This window comes from Carica papaya, chromosome 7, assembly GCF_054855325.1.
Source record: "Carica papaya isolate Zhongbai chromosome 7, ASM5485532v1, whole genome shotgun sequence".
Classification (NCBI taxonomy): Eukaryota; Viridiplantae; Streptophyta; class Magnoliopsida; order Brassicales; family Caricaceae; genus Carica; species Carica papaya.
In genome coordinates, this window is record NC_142315.1 from 19,443,888 (window position 1) to 19,460,719 (window position 16,832).

The following is a 16,832-nucleotide window of genomic DNA, read 5'->3' on the forward strand; positions in this document are numbered from 1 at the left end:
CTCAGAAGATTTTCTAAGTCTACTTGTAGACCGGGAGATCAAGTTCTTCATTGACTTAATTTCGAACACAAGTCCTATCTCTAAGGCTCTGTGTCAAATGATAAAAGTTAAATTAGAGAAACTCAAGAAATAATTATTGGAATTATTGGATAAGGATTTCATCATACCAAATGTAACACCATAGGGAGCTCCTATATTATTTATGAAGAAGAATGATAGTAACATGCGACTCTATATTGACTATGGGAAACTAAACTAAGTTACCATAAAAAATAAGTAATTGTTGCCTCGTATTGATGATCTATTCGACCAAATTCAAGGAGTCCAAGTATTCTAAAAGATTGATCTACATTCTGGATACCATCAATTAAAGATTAAGAAAGAGGATATTCCCAAGATTGCTTTCAGAACTAGGTATGACCATTACAAATTCTTAGTCATGCCTTTTGGTCTAACAAATGCTCCTATAACATTTATGGATTTGATGAAAAGAGTTTTTCAACCATTCTTGGATAAATTTCACATTGTCTTCATTGATGATATACTGATTTATTCATGGAGCGAGGCTCAACATGCAGAGAAATTTGCAATAGTGCTTGGGATACTTAGGAAAAAAAAGTTGTATGCCAAGTTTAAGAAGTGTGAGTTTTGGTTAAAGGAGGTTGTCTTCTTCGGACATATAGTTTCAAAGGATGGAATATCAGTAGATCCAATGAAAGTAAAAGCAGTAGTAAACTGAAAAAGGCCTACAACAGTAACTGAAGTCCGAAGTTTCCTTGGTCTAGCTGGATACTATAGGAAGTTTATTGAAATTTTTTCAAAGATTGCTACTCTACTAACTCAGCTCATTAGAAAAGACACAGAGTTCGAGTGGAATGATAAGTGTGAATAAAATTTCTAAGAATTGAAGAAGTGGTTGACAATATCTCTAGTATTGACTATTCCTAACGGTACTGGTGGATCCTTTATCTACAACGATGCTTCAAAACAAGGATTGGGATATATGTTAATGCAATAAAAAAAGTGATAGCTTATGGTTTTAGACAATTAAAGAATCATGAACAAAACTATCTTACCCATAACTTAGAACTGACTGCTATAGTTTTTGCCTTAAAGATCTTGCGCTATTATCTATATGGTGAAAGTTTCAAGATTTACACATACCAAAAGAGTTTAAAGTATTTATTCTCATAGAAAAAACTTAATATACGGCAAATGAGATAGATGAATTTACTTAAGGATTATGATTATAAGATTCTATACCATATGAGAAAAGACACTATGGTTGTAGATGCACTTAGTAGGAACAGTACTTGTACTCTTGCCTGCATGATGGCCTCAGAGTTGAGACTTGTAGAGGAGTTCCAGAAGTTGAACCTGAATGTTCGACATAAGAGATCAAGAGGATACCTAATTAATATAAAAGTACAACCCATTTTGGTTCATAAAATTAGAGAAGCTCAACAGTCTGATCTTACCTTGAAGTCAATTATAGAAGATGTTAGTAAAGGACTTAGGCCAGAATTTAGATTATCAGAAGATGATGTATTGAGGTTTGAAAACATAGCATATGTGTCGAATAATAACAACCTGAAAAAATGAGATATTAGAATAAGTGTATTACTCTAGATTTGCTATGCACCTTAGCAACACTAAGATGTATTAGAACTTGAGGACCAAATACCGATAGAGTGGGATGAAGAAGGATATAACAGAGTTCATCTCTAAATGTCTTATTTGCCAACAAGTAAAAGCTGAACGTCAGAGGGCAGCAGGATTATTTTAGCCCTTGCCGGTAGCAGAGTGGAAATGGGAATATATTACCATGGATTTCGTGGTGGGTCTACCGAAAACAAGATTCTAGCATGATGTTATTTGTGTTATCATTGATAGATTAACTAAGCCAGCTCATTTTCTGGCTATCAGAGTAAATGACCCACTGGACAAGTTAGTTAGACTCTATATCAGGGAGATTGTTAGATTACATGGAATACCAATCACAATTGTTTCCAATCGAGATCCCCACTTTATTTTAAGATTTTGGACCAGTCTATACAATACTATGGGGATCAGGCTATCCTTTAGTATGACTTTCCATCCTTAGACAGATGGTCAATCAGAATGGACAATCCAAACTCTAGAAGATATGTTACGAACATGCATCATTGAGTTACAAGGTAATTGGGACGATCATTTACCTCTTATTGAGTTCGCATATAACAAAAGCTATCAGTCTAGTATTCAAATGGCACCCTATGAGGCTTTGTACGGAAGACCTTACAAATTAACTATTTGTTGGGAAAAAATTGGGGAACAAAAATTGGTTGGACCTGAATTGGTTGAAGAAACTACAGAGAAGGTGAAATTAATTAGAAAACATCTTTTGACAGCTCAAAGTAGGCAGAAAAGTTATATCGACAATCAGATAAGAGATTTAGAATTCAAAATAGGCGACCATGTATTTTTGAAAATCTCATCAATCAAATAGATCATAAGATTTGAAAAGAAATGAAAACTCAGTCCTAAATTTATCAAACTTTTTGAGGTATTGGATAGAGTGGGAGTTGTCGCTTACCGTTTGGCATTGCCACCTGAGTTAGCCAACATACACAATGTCTTTCATGTGCTGATGCTGAAGAAATATCAGCTAGATCAATCACATCTACACTGATATGAACCCTTTGTACTTCAAGACAACCTATCCTACATTGAGCTTTCTGTGTAGATAGTGGATCAGAAAGAAAAGATATTACAATCCAAAGTAATCTCCTTAGTAAAGGTACTATGGCAGCATCATTCGACTGAAGAAGCCACGCAGGAGCTAGAAGAAGAAATGAAGACCAAATACCTGCATCTTTTTATGACTACTAGTAAGTTCAATTTGGAGGACCAATTTTCTTTTTTAAGGAGGGAAAATGTGATAGCTTGAAAATACTTCCGAGTTAATTTCTTATATTTGATATATTTAATTTAGTCTTTATATATGTTTGGAAATATATAATAAGGTTAAGGATATAGTTTAGATTTAAACAGAAAAATGATAGATAAAGATGAAGGAGCTAGAATCAACATGAAGAGGCATGAAAAAATGTGGAAACCTTTTAAATGAAGTGGTATAATGAAAAGTTGTAACATTAGATTAAATGATATAACGGAAAGTGACAACTTTTAGATGAAGTGATGTGTGAAAAATGATAACTTTTAGATGAAGTGACATCATAAAAAGTAACAACTTTTAGATAAAGTAGCATGTGAAAAGATCTTTTAGATAAAACGACATGTGAAAAGTTATAACTTTTTAGATAAAGTGATATGATGAAAGTTGAAAACTTTTAAATAAAATGGTATGACAGAATGGTAGCAACCTTTCTCTCGTGGCTCCCTACTCCTATAAATAGGGGATAGGAGAAGTGAGGAAGAGACACTCCAGATGAGAGAAAAATAGTGAAAATCATAAAGGTGAAGGAAAAAAAAAGAGTACGGAGTGTGTGATTTCTAAGAGTATTGTGAGGTTTTAGATAAAAACCTTGGAAAAATTTTATTAAATTTGTGAGAGCAGAAGAATAGAAACATAAGAGGAAGAAGGTTCACAGTCAAAAGGAGGTTATGAATCGTTAGAAAGGTAAACATTTTTTTTAAGTTTTGAGGTTTGTTTTCTTTTTAATTTTTGGGATTAGTTTTTGAGTATTATGTTGGATATTTTTGAGTCAAGAAAATGATTGAAAATCATCCCGAAACTTTGTCAGATTATTTAGAGGAAAAAATCATAAATAAAGCTGGAACTCTCACGAATTTAAGACTACGACTGTTAAGGACCTAAGGTAGTGGATATTATGATTCATAGCTTACGTAGTTTTAAAGTATTTTATGTATTTTTAGTATAAAAATGTACAAGTGTTTAATTTGTCTTCTGTATTTACTAAGTAACTATTTGTTAAAGTTTTACTTTGATATAAGTATTATTTTGCTTTATATTTTTTGTATGTAATTTTGATATGTGTGCATCACTTATTATAGAAAGAAATTATTCTCAAAGCACCTATATTATGCTAGGGTTCAATTTGCCTGTATATAACCGTTATGTGTTTGGGTGTATTGGCAAAGTGATAAGTGTGTATCCACACATAACCGTTATGTGTTCGGGTGTATGGGGAAAGAGTCTGATCTGTATGCCTAACTTTTTTGTGTTCGAGGAGTAGCAGTGTTTCAAGATACTAATGTATGTCGTTATGTGTTTAGGTACATGGAGAATTAATGATAAATATCTGTACCTACGCATAATGTATGGTAACTAAAAGTATACAACATGAATTTATTTTTTGAGTTGTGCATTCGTCTTCTGATTCGTATCTGTTTTGAAAATATTATATGATATATGTTTTGTTGTGTGTAAAGAAACTATATATTGCATGTATTATACTGTGATTTTATAATATTGCTTATTAGGATATTCTATCTCACCCCTCTATCACCCTCTAAATACTGAAGATACCACTGCAGAGTGAGCAGTGATACAGACAAAATTTCTGAAGCTAGAGTCTGATATTAATGTTATTGTTTCGTACTTTTGTTTAGTAATATAAGTAATTAGAGCCTCGTACATATGTTTATGTTTTACATTTAAGGGATGTAACACTTCTGTGAATCTTTTATGATTAATAAAATTAAGTTATTTTACTTAATTCGAGTTTATGTTATTTAAGTAAGTATGCTCCGATCATTATCCTATAAAACGGGGTATGGACATCTTAAACAAAATGGGTGCCTATTATTTAGTCATTTTCTAAAGCATATATCACTAAATGAGCGCCTGCCTCTTTCCCATTTGGTTTTATTTTCTAGATTTAGTTTTTCTTTTATTAGATTAGTGCACATTTTAATTGTTTAATCTCATCTTAAACAAATTAGTGACTACCCATTTTATGATAATTTTTGCAGAATTTTGCCATGTGTCACTAAGTGTGACAAAGCCACAATTAGAAAGAGTAAAAATGATATCTTGATGATACAAATGATAAGGTAAAGAACTAACTGACCAACATGCAGTACAGATGTGCTTCAAATCGTACTATAAATATCTTTAAACCTTCTCACAACCCACCTGAGCACATTTTCTCTTATCCCTTTATCATAAAATTCTCACTCAACGAAAAAATGAACAACTTAGTGCAATCTCTAAGCCTTACAATGCATAGGATCCCATAAAGTTCCCAGTTCTGATGACATGTGGCTTCCTTCAATAAAGCATAGTAGAACCCACTCATATTAGACATCATAGCATATGTTCAATCCTTTTCTTGTTCTGTGTATCTTTCTAAGAGCATTTAAACAAACAAATATTACATTAATTCCCAGAAATCTATGTTCTAACCTTCTACATCGATATAGACCTATCTCATTGTGTATTGTAAGTTCAAAAATTATAGCCAAAATTCTATCTAACCAACTACAAGTCCTAATAAATAAGATGATCTCTCCACACTAATTAGTTTTTATCAAAAATAGATATATTCAAGATAACTGGCTTAACTCATGGACTCATGCACTCTATGATTCTAAAGAAAGAGAAAATTTTTGAAAACCTCAAATAATTTAATAAGTTGAATTGAGTTAGTATTTTTATAACTCTTTTTCTTTTGTTTTATTTTTCTTGGGTACTTTTGACCAAATTAATTTAGTAATTTCATAAGTCCCATTCGGTGATTGAATCAATACATTGTGCTTTTCTTTAACATGAATCTTAAATTTTCTAGAGTACCTCATATAAATAACTAGGCAAGTTACTGAATTGTTTCCATGGGTTAAAATTATTTATGCTTACATGCCATTCTAGAGTACTTCAAATATTTTTGGGGACCTTATTTTTATTATTTCATGTTATAAATTTTTTATGTTCCCATTGATCTTAATTTATCATATAAATAAGTATCATTTCCCAAATATTTTACTTTAAATAAAGATGTACACTTTCGACATGTTATTAAGGTACCTCGAATAATTATATTATTCATTGCATTAGTTCTTTAGTATATTATAATAATTTATAATATTATATTAATATTCTTTCAGGGTGGAAATATAGGAACAACAGAATGGCTACTCTTTAGAATATATCGTCCCCTTTACTTTAAACAAAAAAAAAATGCATTTTAGATATGTTAGAAATAATTGGTGAAAGTCAATCTCTTCCTTGGTTAATGTTAGCAGTTGAATTTTTCTTGAACAATGATTGCTGAAGTCAGGAAATTATGATTATTTTTTCTTTATTCTGCTTTAGTCAGTAAGTGGTAGTTGAAAGGAATGGGGAAGCATGTTTTGAAGCAAGAAAATCAGCTACTCTTGCTTGTTTTGGTTAACAAAATGATGTGTCTTACTTGACTTTTTTCTAACAGCTTATATTTGCTATAGCAAAACATCTTCCCTTAAAAATGCTATATATATGTAAGGCTCATGAACTACAATATATATAGTTTACTTTTACATAAGTTGTCTCTCACTTTGCTGTATTCTCTTTTGCATTTTTTCTCTACATTTCCTCTACATTTTTTTGCTCTCTTTTTTCTCATAGGAGACCCGCACATTCATATTTAAATTGATGTATTATTCTCTCTCTGTTTTGAAATTATAAACATAAAAACAACAAGTTTTTTCTTCCAATAGTGGTATCAGAGCAGTATTCTTTAAAGGCCTTGAGTTGTGAGTAATTCAAATGGCTTCAAATGTCAACTTGTCAGCTCCACCAATATTTACAGGGGAGAACTATGATTATTGGGCAATGAGAATAGAAGTCTCTCTTCTTGCTTATGATCTATGGAGCGTTGTGGAGGAGGAGTATGTAAGAGTTCCATTACCTAAAATCTCACTTTACCGCAGATTAGGCAAGATACAGAAGGGTCTATGAGGAATTTCAAAGCTCTTTTAATTCTTCATTTTGCAGTTTTTGATGACATATTCCAAGGCTGGTGGCTTTCAAGACAGCCAAAAAATCTTGGGATTATTTGAGGGAAGAATATGCTACGAGTTCTAAAGTAAAAAGAGTAAAATTGTTGACTCTGAAAATAGAATTTGAGTTATTGAGAATGCTGAAAGAAGAGAGTATTAGAGAGTATTCTACAAGAGTTATGAATCTTGTTAATCAAATAAGGCTGCTTGGAGAAGAATTCAAAGATCAGAGAGTGGTTGAAAAAATAATATTTAGTCTCCCTGAAAGTTTGAATCAAAGTTGTCTATGATAGAAGAAACATGCGATTTTAAGAAACATACTGTTGTTAAACTTATCAGTAAACTATAGGCTCAGGAGAAGAGGTTTTTGTTAAAACGTGTTTTTGAAATGCACGTGATTTTTTTCTTTGTTGGACTCAATCAATAAAGCAGACTTAGTCTTTAGGATGTTGATAATATGGTTCCTGGTTTGTAGCTTTATCCTAAGATCACGTTTTTATCCTCTATTTTTGCTATTTAAATGTACTACTTCTGATCAAATAAATAGTTTTTCATCAACATAAAGTTTAAGCTCTGCATCTTCTTCTTCCTTTGTTTCTTTCAACTTCAAATAAAACAATAAATTGGTATCAGAGCTCTCTTCTTAAGGGATCTATGATTACGATAGAGAGTGAAACCAGCTATTCCAACATTGCTCCTCCAGTATTTGATGGTGAGAATTATCAACTCTGGGCCGTGAGAATGATGGCTTACCTTGAGGCTTTAGATCTTTGAGAGGCCGTGGAAGAAGATTACGAAGTCGCTCCGCTGTCAAACAATCCTACCATAGCCCAAATGAAAAATCACAAGGAGAAGAAGACCAAGAAATCCAAGGCAAAGGCAACTCTCTTTGTGGCTGTTTTAGCAAATATCTTCACAAGGATCATGTCTCTTAAATCTGCAAAAGAGATTTGGGATTATCTCAAAGAAGAATAAAAAGGAGATGAAAAGATTCGAGGCATGCAGGTGCTGAATTTATTGAGGGAATTTGAACTGCAGAGGATAAAAGACTCTGAGTAAATCAAAGAATACTCAAACAGATTATTGGGCATTGTAAACAAGGTAAGGTTGCTTGGCACTCAATTTCTAGATTCAAGAATTGTTCAAAAAATTCTTGTAACTATGCCAGAAAGATATGAAGCTACCATTACCACCTTGGAAAATACAAAGGAATTTTTCAAAATCACTTTGGTAGAGCTACTAAATGCTTTGCAAGCTCAAGATCAAAGGAGGTTAATGAGGCAAGAAAGTGTTGTTGAAGGAGCTCTGCCAGCCAAGCACCTGATGGCTGAAAAAACCAAGAAGAATACTGACAAAAAAACACAAGCGACATCTTCTGAAGGTTCTGTAAACAACTAGAATTGCAACAATGATAGAAATTGGAAAAAGAACTACCCACCTTGTCAGCACTACGGTAAAATAGGCCATCCACCTTTCAAATATTGGAGAAGGCCAGATGCCAAATGTAGCAAATGTGGTCAGGATGGACATAAAGCTGTGGTTCGCAATAATAAATTCCAGAACCAAGATGAAGCTGCTCAAGTTGCTGATGAAGAAAAAGATAGGATGTTTGTGGTGACATGTTTTTCAACTAAAAAGTTCTTCAGAAGGTTGGCTGATTGACAGTGGTTGTACAAACCACATGACTTTTGATAAAACTCTCTTCAAAGATTTAAGGCCCTCAAAAATCAAGAAGATCAAAATAGGCAACGGAGGCTATCTACCTGCAAAAGGGATTGGAACTGTTGCAATTACAACCAGCTCAGGTACAAAAATAATTTTTGGTGTCCTTTATGTACCTGAAATTCATCAAAATCTATTGAGTGTTAATCAGTTGTTAAAAAAAGGATTTAAGGTATCCTTTGAAGATTTCCATTGCCTTGTTTTTGATGCATCTCGGAAAAAAATTTTAAGGGTTAAAATGAGAGGTAAAAGCTTTTCATATGAACCTAGGAGGTGCAGATAGCTTATTTCACCAAAGCTAGCAACACAGAAATTTGGCATATGAGGCTTGGCCATTGTCATCTTCAAAGGATGTTAAGATTGTAGAAAAGTGACTTGACAAGGGGACTACCAGAGCTTGACAATTATTTTGCCAGATTGTACTGCCTGCCAATATGGTAAACAGAATAGGTTGCCATTTTTAAAATCAACTTAGAGCTTCCAAAAAACTACAGCTTATTCGATACGGATGTTGCTGGACCTCAAAAAATGCCATTTTTACAAGGTAGTCTTTACTACATTCTTTTCATTGATGATTTCATAATAATGTGCTGGATTTTTTTCTTGAAATTCAAATCAGAAAATGTTGGTGTATTTTTGAATTTCAAGAAAATGGTAGAAAATCAAAGTGGCTGTAAGATTCAAGCGTTGAGGTTAGATAATGAAAAGGAATACACTTCAGTAGAGTTTAATTTATTTTGCGAAGAAGCTGGCATTGAACATCAACTTACTGTTCCATACACTCTAGAACAGAATGGAGTTACCGAAAGAAGGAACAAATCGGTAATGGAGATGGCCAGATGTATGTTGCATGAGAAAGAGCTACCAAAAACGTTTTAGGCAGAGACAGCCAATACAGCAGTATTTTTGCAAAATCGACTTCTAACCAAATCTTTAGAAGATAAAACTCCGTTTGAAGCTTGGTATGGGTATAAGCCTTCACTAAATTTTCTTAAAGTATTTGGCTGTGTATGTTTTGTTCATGTGTCATAGGTAAAATGTGACAAGCTTTACCAAAAAACAATTCAAGGCATCTTTGTGGGTTATAGTTCAGTTTCTAAAGCTGACAAGGTGTATCATCCTTAAACAGAAAAATGACAATCAGTAGGGATGCACACTTTAATGAGGATGAACAATGGGATTGGAAAAATTTGCAGAAGAAAGATAGCTATTCAAAAGAACCAAGAAGTGTTGTTACTAAAGAGAACCTAGCAGATTCATGGCAAGAAGAGCTGGAAGATGATCTTCCAGTTAGAGGTACAAGGTCAATTTCAGACATCTATGTAAGATGTAATGTGGCAATTTGTGAACCTGACGATCGTGAAGAAGCAGTACAGGATTCAACATGGAAGAAAACAATGGAGGAGGAGCTGTTTATGATTACAAAAAATAAAACTTGGGAGTTGATTAAAAGACCTGAAGGAAGAAAGGTCGTTGGCGTCAAATGGGTGTTCAGAACAAAGCTGAATGCAGACAGCTCTATCAACAAACATAAGGCCAGACTCGTCATTAAAGGGTATGCTCAACTATACGGTGTTGATTATTCTGATACCTTTGCTCCTGTGGCAAGGCTAGATACAATCAGGTTGCTGCTTGCATTATCAGCACAAATGGGATGGAAAGTATTTTAGCTGGATGTCAAATCAGCATTTTTAAATGACTTCTTGCAGGAGGAGATATATGTAGAGCAGCCTGAAGGATTTGTGAAGCAAGGTGAAGAAGACAAGGTCTACTTGCTCAAAAAGGCTCTTTATGGTTTGAAACAAGCACCAAGAGCTTGGTATAGTAAGATAGATGCGCACTTGATAAGTCTTGGTTTTGTTAAAAGCTTATCTGAGGCCACTCTTTATGTGAAACATAAAGATAATGACACACTCATTGTGTCCCTATATGTTGATGATCTTCTGGTGACAGGAAATAATACAAAGCTAGCTGAAGAGTTCAAAAAGGAGATGATGCAGGTTTTTGAAATGATAGATCTTGGTCTCATGACCTATTTTCTTGGAATGGAGATCAGACAAGGAAAAAATGAAGTGTTCATTGGTCAAAAAAAATATACAAAGGAAATCCTAAAGAAGTTTAAGATGGAAGAATGCAAGGCAGTAAGCACGCCAAAGAATCAAAAGGAGAAACTAAGGAAGATGGAGCTGATAAATTTGAGGAAAGTTATTACAGGAGTTTGATTGGATGTCTGATGTACCTCACTGCAACAAGGCTTGACATTCTATTTGTTGTAAGTCTCTTATCCCGATTTATGCATTGCCCTAGTGAATTGCATTTAATTGTAGGAAAAAGAATATTAAGGTATGTCAAAGGTACTATTGATCATGGAGTTAAGTTTAAAAGATGTAAAAATTTCAAGCTGTGTGGTTTTTCGGATAGTAATTAGGCTGGATCAGTTGATAATATGAAAAGCACTTCAGGATATTGTTTCAATCTAGGCTCAAGGGCTTTCTCCTGGTGTTCCAAGAAATAAGAGATTATAGCACAATCTACTGCAGAAATTGAATTTATAGCAGCAACAGCTGCTGTAAATCAAGTTTTATGGCTAAAAAAAATCTTGTGTGATTTAAACATAGAGCAAAAATAAAACACTAAAATTTTTGTTGACAACCAAGCAGCCATTGCAATATCAAACAATCCAGTGTTTCATGGGAAAACCAAGCATTTCAACATCAAGCTCTATTTTTTGAGAGAGGTGCAGCAAAATAGAGAAGTGACACTAATTTATTGCAAGTCTGAAGATCAGCTAGCAGACTTGTTCACAAAGCCTCTTCCCATCAGTAAGTTCGAGCTTCTAAGGCAAAGAATTGGTGTTTGCAGTTCCAAAAGCAAGGAGGAGTGTTAAAATGTGTTTTTGAACTGCACGTGACTTTTTTCTTTGTTGGACTCAATCAATAAAGCAGATCTAGTATTGAGGATGTTGATAATATGGCTCCTAGTTTGTAGATTTCTCCTAGAATCACGTTTTTATTCTCTATTTTTGCTATTTAAATGCACTACTGCTGATCAAATAAATAGTTTTGCATCAATATAAAGTTTAAGCTCTGCACCTTCTTCTTTCTCTGTTTCTTTCAACCTCAAATAAAACAACAGTTTTCAATCAGAAATGATGAGATTACTGAAAATGCTTTTCAAGTAAGGTAGAGTTACAAATTTGAGATCTTAACTTCAAAAAATAAAGGTCAATCCTCAATAAGTAAAGGGAAGCAGCCACAGAGTTCAGAAGATTCATCAGAAAAAAGAAAGTATTCCCCATATGGAAGTTGTGGTAAATCCAATCATCCTGAGAGTTAGTGTTGAAAGTATGTACGCAAGATTTGCAAAAAGTATGGTCATTTAGAGAATGTGTGTTGGAAGAGAAAAAGTCAAGCATCATAGCAAAAGAATAAACCTCAACAACAGCAGCAACCACTTGAGCAACAGGAAGTCTATTTTGCTGAGAACCATGAACAGCAGAAAAGTTATCTTTTCATGATAACTGAGACATCTTGTGTGAGTGAAAGTGATTTCTAATATGATGACAGTGGGTGCACAAGCCATATAGCCAAGGATCGTATGTTGTTCAACAACTTGGATGTTAATTGCAAAACTAAAGTGAAACTTGGCAATAGGACAGTTATGGAAGCTCAAGGAAAAAACTCAATACTAATTCAAATAAAGCAAGGTATTAAACTCATAACCGATGTGCTCTTTATTACCGGTTTAGAGCAAAATTTGTTAAGTGTTGCTCAAATACAGAATAAGGGTTATTCCATTTTGTTAAAAAATGATTACTGCCTTATTTATGATCATACAAATATATTAGTAACAAATATCAAGAAAAATGAGAATAACTATGTGTTTGGTCTGAAATATGTAAATCAACATGTTTTGTTGCCAAGGATGATTTGACTTGTTTGTAGCACAAAAGATTTACCCATGATGATGTTGATTCTTTAAAGTTTATGCAAAAGAGTAGTGCTTGTTGATGAATCAATATTTCAGAATTGGAATAAAAAACAAGTTGAAGTAAAAAAGCTCATAGAAGATTCAATTGTTGTAGCTTCAAGTTCCCAAAGTGTTACTGTTGAAAAAGTTCAACTTTATTTTGCAGAATTTGATGATCCAACTGCAGACACACTAGACACAAAAACTAAGTTATTAGTAGAGGATTATGAAAGGTACAATTTGACCATAATTAAACCAACAAACTATGAAGAACTTATGACGTACAAGGAGTAGCAGCTTGCTATGCAGGAGGAGATTTTTATTGAACAACCTCAGGGGTTTGTAGTTGATGGAAAGACTGACATGGTATACAAGTATAAGAAGAAATTGTATGGCTTCAAGCAGATAGTGCAGCAGTTTAAACAATTGATGATGAAATAATTTGTTATATTAGATCTTGGAGAGATTCTCTTGCAACATGGTAGGAATAAGCATATAAAAGTTAAGTTTCATTTCTTGCACAAAGCTGAGAAGAACCAAGAGATCCATTTAGGGCATTGCAAATCAGAGGAAGAACTTGCTGACGTCCTAACTAAAGCTTTGCCAAGGGAACGGTTTAAGACTTAGAGAACCAAACTTGGATTGTTCGAAAGAAAACTCAAGAGAAGTGTTAGCAGTTGAGTTTTTCTTGAACAGTGATTGCTGAAGTCAGGAAATTATGATTATTTTTTCTTTATTCTGCTTTAATTAGTAAGTGATAGTTGAATGGAATGGGAAAGCATGTTTTGAAGCAAGAAAATCAGCAACTCTTGCTTGTTTTGGTTAACAAAATGATGTATTTTACTTGACTTTTTGCTGACAGCTTGTATTTGATGTAACAAAATATCTTCCCTTAAAAATGCTATATATATGCAAGGCTAATGAACTACAATATATATAGTTCACTTTTTCAGAAGCTGTCTCTCACTCTGTTGTATTCTCTTTTGCATTTTTTCTCTACATTTCCTGTACATTTTTTTGCTCTCTTTTTTCTACTGCAGACCCACACATTCATATTTAAATTGTTGTATTATTCTCTCTCTGTTTTGAAATTACAAACACAAAAACATCAAGCTTTTGCTTCCAACAGTTAATAGCTAGAGATTTTAACTTTTAACATCAGCAATTACAAGAAATTCATGCAACAATAAACAAGTTTTGGCCTATCAGAGCATCAGGACTCTTATTCTATCGAACACCTTTAGCATTTCATCAACTACCCAAGTTATTAACTTCGTCCAAAATGTTCTCACATCTGGGTTCCTATTGAAAGGGCACAATCAAACGAATACAGTTTTCATTCCCAAACGTGATGTTCTGATAAAAATTCTCAATTAACTACGGGAATTTTCCTGGGCTTCAAAAACAACCATACAAACAACATTAGGATTACAGACAAGCTAGACCAATAGAACAACATACCAAATCTTTTGTGGCTAAGTTCTATAATTTTTACTTTTTTCTTGAAAATGAAAAAAAAAATAGAGAAAAAGTAGATAATTTCTTTTTTAAAATTCTTATTTTAACTAAATCATAAACAATAAATGAGATGTTACAATTCCAGTACTAAAAATTATCTTGTTTACTAACTTTTCACGTATAAGTAAACGTTAGATACACTTGTGAAGATTCAGGCTTAACGAGATGCAAGATCCCCATCTGTGCAATCTTCACCTCTACACTGCCGCTGAAGAAGAAGCTGATCTTGGGCAAGTCAAAACGGATTCTTTCTAAGATCAATAGTAGTACTTATAATCACAACAACACTAACCTATTGGTAGCCCAAACAGATTCTGCTAGCCTGCCGGTAGAATATGGCAGTATTATTGGCTCTAGCAACTACGTAGTTTCCATTGGACTCGAAAATTCGATCAAATATTTATCGCTTGAATTACACACCGGAAGCAATCTGACCTGGATGCAATGCAAACCTTGTGCTTCTTGCTATCACCAGAAGGATTCAATTTTTTGTGTTTTTATCCTGCAAAGCTGCTTCATTTAGATACTTCTGAAACACCTCTGATGGGTTTTGCTATTTACATACTCAAGTTTTTATTACTGCAGTCCTATTACCCTTCTTCTTAAGAGTATCTTTAACTTCGATAAGAGCATTTTGTCATAAAGTAGAGTTATAGAAAGTTTTCTCCTTCTCTTTAGCATTACCGGTCAATGAAAAAATTTGAGTATGTAAATAGCAAAACCCATCAGAAGTAACTAAACAAGTAGCTTTGCAGGATAAAGACAAAAAAATTGGATCTTTCTGGTGATAACAAGAAGCACAAGGTTTGCATTGGGTCCAGGTCAGATCGCTTCGGATGTGTAATTCCAGCAATAAATATTTGGTCGGACTTCCAAGTCCAACAGAAACGATGTAGTTACCGGAGCCAATGATGCTGCCATGTTCTACCGGTAGGTTAGTAGAATCTGTTTGGGCTACCAGTGGGTTAGTGTTGTTGTGATTATAGTGTTGTCATTGATCCTGGAACCAATCCATTTTGACTGGAGCTTTATCTCGATGAAGTATCTCGGCCATAGTTGGAACATTTGTACTCCACTTGCAGAGATGATTCCCTCTTAAAACCTGAATCCTTTCAAACCATAATTAATTTGTATTTTTGAGATATTTAAACTTACTCTTTATCATTAGATATATGGAGATTTCAATTGGGAAAATATTAAGAAATTGAAGAGAGAAATTAATATAGGAAAAGGGAGAGATGATAGATAAGGATATATATATATATATATATATATATAATTAAGAAAATGACATTTAATAGTATTGAAAATAAATGTAGAAATTATAATTTATTTTATTTATTAGTTTGAATTCAAATAATATTTATTTTTAATTAGATTTAAAATATATTTATTTTAAAAAATTATATTATTAATTGAAGTTTATTTTTTAATAAATTTGATTTATATTTATCTTTTAAATTATGATAGATTATTTTTAAGAAATTTCAATTCAATGTAAGTCTATTTAAAAGTATTTTAAGTTGTTAAATGTGGAGAGAGTGAAGTCAATAAAAATTTAAATTTTTTTTTCCGAAAAAAATTTCAACAAGAGGTATCAAAGCTTTGTTGGTCAGGGATATGTGAGAAAAAAAAATTATATAGAGAAAACAAGTAAGTCTCATATATCAAATATTACTTTAAACATTTTTCCTTTAACTTCGCCTCTCATTTTTACAAGAAAAAATTATCAATTATGGACTGTGAAAATGCATTTTAATTTGTGGAATGTGGTTGAAAATGATGGTGAACTCCCATCATTGCCATCTCATCAAACTGGACCTTAACTAAAGAGTTATAATGAAGAAAAATTCAAGAAGTACAAAGCAAAAACTTACTTGTACTTTTCAGTTTATGAAATAATTTTCACTAGCATCATGATTTGTGAAATTTCAAAAGAGATGAATTTTTCTTAAAATTGAGTATTTAGGCAATGACCAAATCAAGTTGATGCAAGTTTGGAATTTTAAGATAGAATTTGAGATCTAAATGATGAAAGAATCAGAAAGAATCAATGAATATGTTAATAAGTTCATGACAATTGTTAACAAAATTAGATTATTTGGTGAAAAGTTTTTCGACAGTAAAATTGTTAAAAAAATTCTTATGAATTAACAGAAAAGTTTGAGTCAAAAATTTTATCACTTGAAAATTCTAAATGTCTCTCTAAAATTACTGTTGAATTAATTAATGTTTTGCAGGCCATAGAGTAAAGAAGAGTAGTGAGAGGTGAAAAAATAATTAAGAGAGTTTTCATCGCCACGATGTCAAACAAATCTTCATTAATATCAAAGAGAAGAAAATTTTCACCATGCGTAGTACACGAGAAAAATAATCATGATGAAAAAAAATTGTTGGTATAAAGGTAAATTACAATATTTTTATTATAAAAAATTTAGATATATACAAAAAAAAATTGCAAGTTAAAGAATGAGCAAACAAATATTATTAAAAAATAAGAAGAAACTATTCTTTAAAATTTGGTGAGAAGTGCATCAATAATCAAAGGTTTGTGATAAATGCATCAATAATTAAAAAAAAAAGTATTTCAGAATATGAAGATCAAATAAAAAATATTTGAGAGATGTGCTCTAACAAAATAAATTTGATGATTATAATTTTGACATCATGAGAGAGTGTTG

The 16,832-nt window shown here is 32.6% G+C and overlaps 1 long non-coding RNA gene across 1 annotated transcript; it reads left to right on the forward strand.

The window, feature by feature from the left end:
- Positions 1–7,286: 7,286 nt before the first annotated feature.
- LOC110816268 (uncharacterized) lies at positions 7,287–15,345 on the forward strand. Its single transcript, XR_015813337.1, has 2 exons — positions 7,287–8,747; positions 12,800–15,345. It is a non-coding gene; the product is annotated as an uncharacterized LOC110816268 (long non-coding RNA).
- The last annotated feature ends 1,487 nt before the right edge of the window (positions 15,346–16,832 follow it).